Genomic DNA, 8695 nt, shown 5'->3' with positions numbered 1-8695 from the left:
TGTAAAGCAATTATCCTCCAATTAAAAATAAAAAATGTAGCCCATGAATGCACAGCATTAGCATCACCTAAGAACTTGTTAGAAATGCAGACTCTTCAGCCCCGCCCAAAACTACTGAGTCAGAATTTGCCATTTTACAAGAATATCCAGGTGATTTGTATGAACATTAAAGTTTGAGAAGAACTGGCCAGAAACACTTCTTTATACCTTACCCTTAAACTGAAATCTTTTTTATAAATAAAGGTTATTGTCATAGCAGTTTTTAATAGCTCACTAATTATTTGGTTTTATCATGTCCTTAACAAATGTTTATGGAATGCCTATCAAATTCTTGGTACTACCTATGCTAAGATTTGGGGATCCCAGAATAGAATCTGTAGCACAGAGCTCAGAGCATAGCTCACATACAGAAACAAAACACAATACCCAAACAAAAATCTGTAATTTTGTCCCCAAGTTTGTTCAAAGATATGCCCTCTAATTAATGCTTTATTTTTCTCCTCATGTCTTTTACTTTTCTCCCACAATCCATGGACTTTGTGAGAAAAAAAACACAAACTTGAAATGTTACCCTCTTTCCATTTCTTTTCCACTTCATAACTGTCATCGCATTGCCAGTATAAGCTTCTTGAAGTAGTAATCTCAAGCCCAAATAGAAAAAAAAGCAAACACATAAAAATGTTCAAAAATGTCAGGATTTAAGGGTATTTGCTGTTCCATTCTCTCAGATTATTTTTTAGGTCTGCATCTCATCTTCAATTAGCAGTCTTCCCTTACTATTACACAGTGTGTTCTGGAAATTTACTTGTTTCAGTTTTTTTTTTTTTGAGAGAGGAGTGGGGAAAGAAATGATTATACTTACTTACTGAGCCCAACTAAAACTGTTTAATTTTTGGAGATAGCAGAAAATACTTTAAAAAAGTATCATCTAACAGCACAAGTGAGGGGCCCAAAGATATCAATACAGCAAGAACGGAGTGTGTTTATGTGAACTTAGAAGAACTGATTCTGGTGACTTTAGGAAAATACTTAGGAGCGTCATGTATAGGAGCCTTATCTTTTGTGGGAAACAGCTGCTGCATCCTTTTCCAGGGATGCTGTAGTCCTTTGAAGTCAGAACATCTGACTGATTTGAATTTAGGTTTCTTGATCAAAAGTATCAGATGACACAAAAAGCCTGATTATCTTATGGGAATTTGAGGCTTTTCTCTTATTTTTGAGATGGTTTTCTAGAGCAAATTTCAAAGAAGTTTTAGGATATGTCTTACATCACACTCTGCCATTATGCTCTTCCTCGAAACTGAAACTAATACAGTTACTAAGAACAGAGTAAATGCAATGCCCATCTTTTTGGCTTCTGTTCAGCAGGTCTTGCTGTCTTTGACTTCACTGTAGTCGTAGCTGTCACCGTGCTGATCCAGCAGGTTACTTCAGTCTGGGGAAGGGTGAGGAGCATTTGCATTGCTTACTCAGCATGTTATTTCTCTTTGGAGCAAATTGCAGTGGCTTCTGGTCAATTTTTAAATTGATTTTAGGATGGCTTTTAATGATTCGTAAAGCAGCATTTAATCTTATACACTTGGTTTTGCCTCATGAAATCACATGAAAGTATCTAAGGCTGTGTCAGTTGTCTCCTAAAACACACACACACACAAAACAACTCTTTGGAGAAGATTCTGTGTCCATCTCTGCCCACAACCAAAGTTTCACATGCCATCATTTGACTTTTCCAAAACTGAATTTCAGTGATTTCATCCTGTCAAAGTAAATGTTTCAAAAAAGTAAAATGATTACTTGTACAAACAGAAAGTGAACACATGTCAAAGAAGTCATTTCTATCTATGCTGGGTGAAAGTCTATAAATTAGATTGTGACTTTAGAGTCTGGGTTATAATCAGTGGTAAATAGTTGCTGTTTATGCTAAGTTGTATCTGACTCTTTGTGACCACATGGATTGTAGCCTGCCAGGCTCCTCTGTTCATGGGATTCTCCAGGCAAGCGTGCTAGAGTGGCTTTCCATTTTCTTCTCCAAGGGAGCTTCGTGGGTCCCTTGGATCGAACCCATGTCTCCAGGTCTGCTGCATTGACAGGTGGATTCTTTACCACTTAGCCACCAGGGAAGCCCCAAATAGTACGTCAATCAAAAGGACATTCTTGTAGAAAATTAAATAAATTTTGGGCAGACCTATTAGCGAATGCCACAGTATAACACTGGAAAGATTAACTGTCATCCTTTTGCCTTGTTTTCAAGTTTTGGATATTTTTTATTAACAAATTACAACCCCCTCCTCAAGATAAGAATTAACTCCAAAGATTATTTTAATTACAAAGAAGTCTTGTTATATTGTGCTTTGTTCTGTTCATTTACCTTGATGCAGCCAGGAATGTGCACATATGAACCTCTCTGGAGTATGGTTGAAATATCTAGAGCCCTGCAGTGGTGAACAGCTATTAATCCAGAAAATCAACTTCTGAAGGTCACCTTCTACATCTCCAATTACACATATATTAGACTTTTCAGTAGTGTTCCCCAAGTTCTTTATGCTCTGTTCACTTTTGTTTTTCAATCTTTTATTCTCTATCTTCTTCAGATTGTATAACTTCTGTTGTCTGTCTTAAGTTTCCTGATTCTGTTGTTTGCTTTAGAAAATAATGAAGGGCATAAAAATGCAGCACAAAGCACAGAACATTATTCTGCTGAGATATAGAATTTCTGTTACCTGGGCTGGTAACAGAGAATATGAGGAATCTCTTTTTACTACCTCTTGTTAAGAGCAGACTAATTACTCTGAGAACAGTTTTTCATTTCAAGAGAGAAAAACCTAATTCTAGTCTTTCATGAAAGCCTTCTATTTTGAAATTAATGCATCAAACTAAGCATACTCTGCTGATTTTCCTTTTACATATTTCATTTCTTCTTTTCAGACTCATTGTTTGCACATATTTAAAACCAAAGCAAATGGGGTTTGTGTTCTAACTTTCTATGACTTTCTAAATTCATTCAAGTTTTCTTTCATAATTCCTTTTCATGTTCTGAAATAAAACACTTTAAGACAAAGCCACTCTGTTTCTTTGCGCGGTGGTGGTGAGGGGGACTCACACATACCCCATTTTCTTACCTTCACATTTGTAGCTGATTGTTCTAGTACACTTTCAACAATACAGTGTTTAACCTAAGTAACTCACTTCTATTAATCAGAAAAACACTGGAGGTAGTTCATTGTGAACTGTTTGTGATACACAAGCCTTTTAGCAGACCACAAAACTTATGAGCACACATATGTTTTACAACTACACACATCTTTTTATACCTTCTTAAAGTAGGAAAAATGAATGTGTATGTTACCAGCTCAGAAGTATAGCTCTTTACAATGTGCAAGAAAAAGAAACAAAAATATATATATTAAAATTATGTTTACTTAGATATTATGTCAAGTATCCAAGAGCATTCCAATTATTAACTCAATTTAATATTAGTTTTCTGTCTTAAAAGTAAAAAAAAAAAGACCTTGGAAAACAAGTTTCAGGTGACACACTACAGGACATAATTACTGTTGATGTAAAATATTCATCAGAATTACAATTATTTAGTTGAAGTGTGTATTCGTGCATGCTAAGATGCTTCAGTTGTGTCTGACTCTTTGTTACCCTATGGACTGTAGCCAGCCAGGCTCCTCTGTCCATGGGATTCTCCAGGCAAGAATACTGGAGTAGGTTGCCATGCTGTCCTCCAGGGGATTTTGCTGACCCAGGGATTGAAACCACATCTCCTGCATTGACAGGCAGGTTCTTTACCACTAGCACCACCTGGGAAGCCCAGCTGAAGTGTAATCTTCCTCAATTAAAAGTTATATAATAGCAATATTATCTAAACTTATAAAAAATAAAATCTAAGTACTGCAGATTCCTAGTTTCTTTGTGATAAGTAAATACAAATCTTTAAAAAGGTATGCTTTGATTATCCTTCACTTTGATAAAACTAAGGAAAAAACAAGAAGCTCTTAAATTTTTTTTTTATTTAGTAATATTTATTTTTGGCTGTGTTGGGTCTTTGTTGCTGCATGGGCTTTTCTCTAGTTGTGGGGAGCAGGGGCCAGTCTTCCGTTGCGGTGTGCAGGCTTCTCAAATCAGTGGCTTCTCTGGTTGCAGAGCATGGGCTCTAGGGCGCTCGTGCTTCAGTAGTCGCAGCTGGAGGGCTCAGAAGTTGTGGCTCCCAGGCTCTAGAGCACAGGCTCAGTAGAGGGCTCAGAAGTTGTGGCTCCCGGGCTCTAGAGCACAGGCTCAGTAGAGGGCTCAGAAGTTGTGGCTCCCGGGCTCTAGAGCACAGGCTCAGTAGAGGGCTCAGAAGTTGTGGCTCCCGGGCTCTAGAGCACAGGCTCAGTAGTTGTGGCACACAGGCTTAGTTGTTCCACAGCATGTGGGATTTTCCTGAATCAGGGATCAAACTCATGTCTCCTGCAGTGGCAGGCAGATTCTGCCACTGAACCACCAAGGAAGTCCTACAAGAAGCTCTTTTTAAGAAAAATTAGAAAATTCATTGTGATTTTTGCAAAATTCACTTTCATTGTGTGAACTTGGATTATTATATAAAAACGCTTCTGACCTAGCAGTTTCTGTGAAAGCTTCTATTTTTTGCTTTTTTAAAGAGCATTATCAAAATTCTGGAAATCCTAAATTTATGTAATCCCTTGTAGTTCTCTACAACCAAATAAAACAGAGCTTCTTTAATTTGAGGTTTTAAAATTTAATGTATTATTACCCTCCAGAGGTAGGAAAATATTTCATAGTAATGAAGTGAAAGGAATTCTTTTCTCATTTATCAACACAGAGACACACAGAAGGGTTGTAGCTTCAATTCCACAACTACAGACACAGGTCTAAGGTAAACAAAAATGAAAAACTCATCTGTCTAGATCTCAGAGAGCTCCTTTTCAATAAGCATAAAGCGTTTTCCTAATTGGGTTAGGCTCACACATAGACAAAGCAACAAACCAAAAAGTCAAACAGACTATAGATTATGTGTCATCTCTCATCTGACCAAGACTGGGTCCCCATTATATTGACAGAGCCATACCATAAAATCAGATTTCCAATCATTCTTTGTACCATTGGTGAATAATGCTCAGCAGGTAAAGAACCTGCCTGCAATGCAGGAGACACTGGAGATGTGGATTTGATCCCAGATTTGGGAAGATCCCCTGGAGGAGAAAATGGCAACCCATTCCAGTACGCTTGGCTGGAGAATCCCATGGACAGAGGAGCCTAGCAGGCTACAGTCCATGGGGTCACAGAGTCAGACACGACTGAGCGACTAGGCATATGTGCGGAGCAGACTCATGTACATGCAAGGTGATCTCTAGACTGAGATTGGCCTAATGGTCCACTGTTTAGAAATCTATGGACTGGATGACGGGAGAAGACACGGTCCCAACCACAAATTGGACAGAGTACAGACTCACAACCAAAAGTGAAAATAAAAACACAAAATCAGAAGGATAAAAAACAGACAGTCAATGAAGAAAAGTTATTTTTCTTTTGGGATTTCCTCCAGGACTCAAGAGAAATGTTTGAATGAGGAAAAAATTCACAAGGTATACTTCTTGGACAACATAGTGAAATAGACTCGGCTCACAGGTGATTAAAGTATAATTTTCAGAAAGCTAAAAACATGACTGTACAAGTATAAAGTAAGAATATGTCAATGTTTATTTAACTCATTAGTGAGGGGTCCAGCCAGGAGGTAAAACTGGTTTAAAAAAGAACTGAAGGAACAAAGACTTTTATAGTCAGTCATGAAAGGAATGATAAAACAAGCTGACTAAATAAGAGACTAAATGCATTATATCTCACAGAGCAATAAAATAATAAACATTAGGGTTATTTTTCTATTGGAGAGAAATCATCACTTATCAGACTAAAGTTCACAAAGTAATACATATCTTTATAGAGTCTGAGCTTGAATGAACAGTAAATGAGGAGTCAAACAAAGATATATTCCCCTAGAAAATTAAATAAACCTTGGACAGACCTGTTAGACAGTGCTCCAGTATGACAATGAAAAGTGATTTTGGCATCTTTGGATTTATTTTGAAGTTTTAGACACTTTTTCTGATCAATTCTAACATCTTAGAGTTCTTAGCATTTTTCAGTATTATAAAGGTTTAGAGAAACAGTTGAATATCTATTTGCCACATCATGACAAAAGGGATATTGCTTTTATGTCCTTGAAATTCTTTGTTAACTTGATTGACAAAGTTCTAAAATTTGTTTTTTTTTTTAAATTTTTATTTTATTTTTAAACTTTACATAACAAAGTTCTAAAATTTGATGTAGCACTGGATTTGTTAAACCCTGTGTTGGTCAAGGGAGACCTATCATTTATTTGTACTCCAACCAGTCCATCCTAAAGGAGACCAGTCCCGGGTGTTCATTGGGAGGACTGATGCTGAGGCTGAAACTCCTATACTTTGGCCACCTCATGAGAAGAGTTGACTCATTGGAAAAGACCCTGATGCTGGGAGGGATTGGGGGCAGGAGGAGAAGGGGACGACAGAGGATGAGATGGCTGGATGGCATCACCAACTCGATGCACATGAGTTTGGGTGAACTCTGGGAGTTGGTGATGGACAGGGAGGCCTGGTGTGCTGCGATTCATGGGGTCACAAAGAGTCAGACATGACTGAGCAACTGAACTGAACTGAAGTTGCAGTGGTGATTTAAAAAACAAAGGTCCACAAGCTCTTTACTATTCCTTCCTTCATTTCAGGAAGAGAAAGTTAATTCCTTTTATCTTGGGGTAGACTTAGTGACTTGCTTAAAACAAATGGAATATGTTGGAAATGATGAGACTAGGTGGCAGAAGGCATTTGGTTCCTTCCTTATTCTTTATCACATTACTTGTTATGTGGGAAGCCAGCAGCCATGTTGTGAGGACACTCAAGCAGCCCAGGTTCTGAGGAACTGAAGCCTTTTGCCAACAGCCAGCACAGAGCTGAGGCTTCTGGTCGATAACCATGTAAGTGAAGCTGATCCTCCAGTTCTACTCAAGCTTTCAGATGACTGCAGCTTTTCCTATCATCTGTTCTGGAATTCGTAAGCGGCACCTATCAACTAAGCTGCTACTGAATTCATGACCCACTGAAACTATGAAATAATATTAATAGATGTTTATTGTTTCAAGCTTCTAAGTTTTGAAGTAATTTGTTGCACAGCAATTGATAATTGGTTCTATCTTTAAAGTCTGCCTGCAATGCAGGAGATCCGGAATTGATCCCTGGGTGGGAAAGATCCCCCGGTGAAGGGGATGGCTACCCATTCCAGTATTTTTCCCTGGGGAATTCCATGGACAGAGGAGTCTGGCAGGCTACAGTCCATGGGGTTGGCAAAGAGTTGGCACAACTGAGTGACTAACACTTTTACTTTTTTCCACTATCTTAAACAACAACAATAAAAAATCCCCTGTCCTTTGAAAGTTGGTAAAGTAGAATTTGTCACAGTTATCAAGTAAACCAATTTGCTCATGCTCTAGAGATAAGGAGCTTATAATGTCTTCTGTGACTTACCCTCTACTTGGTTCTCAGGTGACCTTGAGTATGGCAGCCTCCTGGTGTAACTTGCTCACTGGGTGTGACTCAAGGCTTGTTTAGGATAGATTTCTGAGCCTGCATCTAGAGCAGATAGGCTGAAAACTATGTTCTTCCAGAGAAAATCCCTTGTAATTGCTACTCTTATATCATGGAGCATATCCTGGAGTCTAAAGCTCATTTTGAGTCTCTTGTCTGAAAACTGAGCCCTGTATTCTCTTGGACAGCTTCTCTACTCCATCCTTCATGGCTAATAGACTGAGATATGTCCATCTACACTTGTAGAAACAAACTTTGAGGAAAATTATGAAAATAGATTCAGCTTTCTTATTTATTTACTAGACTCGGAAAATTCTTCTGTTTAATGCAGTAGAAAAGTAAAGATAGGTTCCAACAACATGATGAACAAATATGGGCTGCTACTCCCTCCACAATCTAACCCTGGAGACTCACATAAAGAAAAAACCAGCATGAATAACTACATTGACGACTGTGAGATTCATTCAAGAAGGTAGTTGTGATGGTGTGTGTGTGTATGTGTGTGTGTATATATATATTGGTAATGAGTTGAGAGGGAGCTTTGGGGTTGTGAATGTCTCTCTGCATACATATCTCTGGGTAGATTAGTGTTTGCTCCCATTTAACTGTAGAACAGAAAATAAGGTAGTGCCAGCCCAATAACTCAAGAGTTTGTGGGGCAACATTATGGCAGTGCCAGAGACTGGCTTGAGTGAGGAGCAGATAACAAAAGAATGACTTGCTGCCGGTCCCTCCATACTCTAAGTTAGATCAATATATCAAAGGAAGAAAACCTTGAGAAGAGAGCAGTTTAAGGTGAGAGGAAGCATTCCTTAAAAGTTGGGGTCACCAAGGACTTGCCTGGTGGCTCAGATAGTAAGGGGCTTCCCTGGTAGCTCAGTTGGTAAAGAATTGCCTGCAATGCAGGTGACCCCGGTTCCATTCCTGGGTCAAGAAGATCTGCTGGAGAAGGGATAGGCTACCCACTCCAGTATTCTTGGTCTTCCCTTGTGGCTCAGCTGGTAAAGAATCCGCCTGAATGCAGGAGACCTGGGTTCAATTCCTGGGTTGGGAAGATCCCCTGGAGAAGGGAA

This window comes from Bos taurus, chromosome 5 (genome assembly GCF_002263795.3).
Source record: "Bos taurus isolate L1 Dominette 01449 registration number 42190680 breed Hereford chromosome 5, ARS-UCD2.0, whole genome shotgun sequence".
Classification (NCBI taxonomy): Eukaryota; Metazoa; Chordata; class Mammalia; order Artiodactyla; family Bovidae; genus Bos; species Bos taurus.
This window is presented reverse-complemented; position numbering follows the sequence as displayed.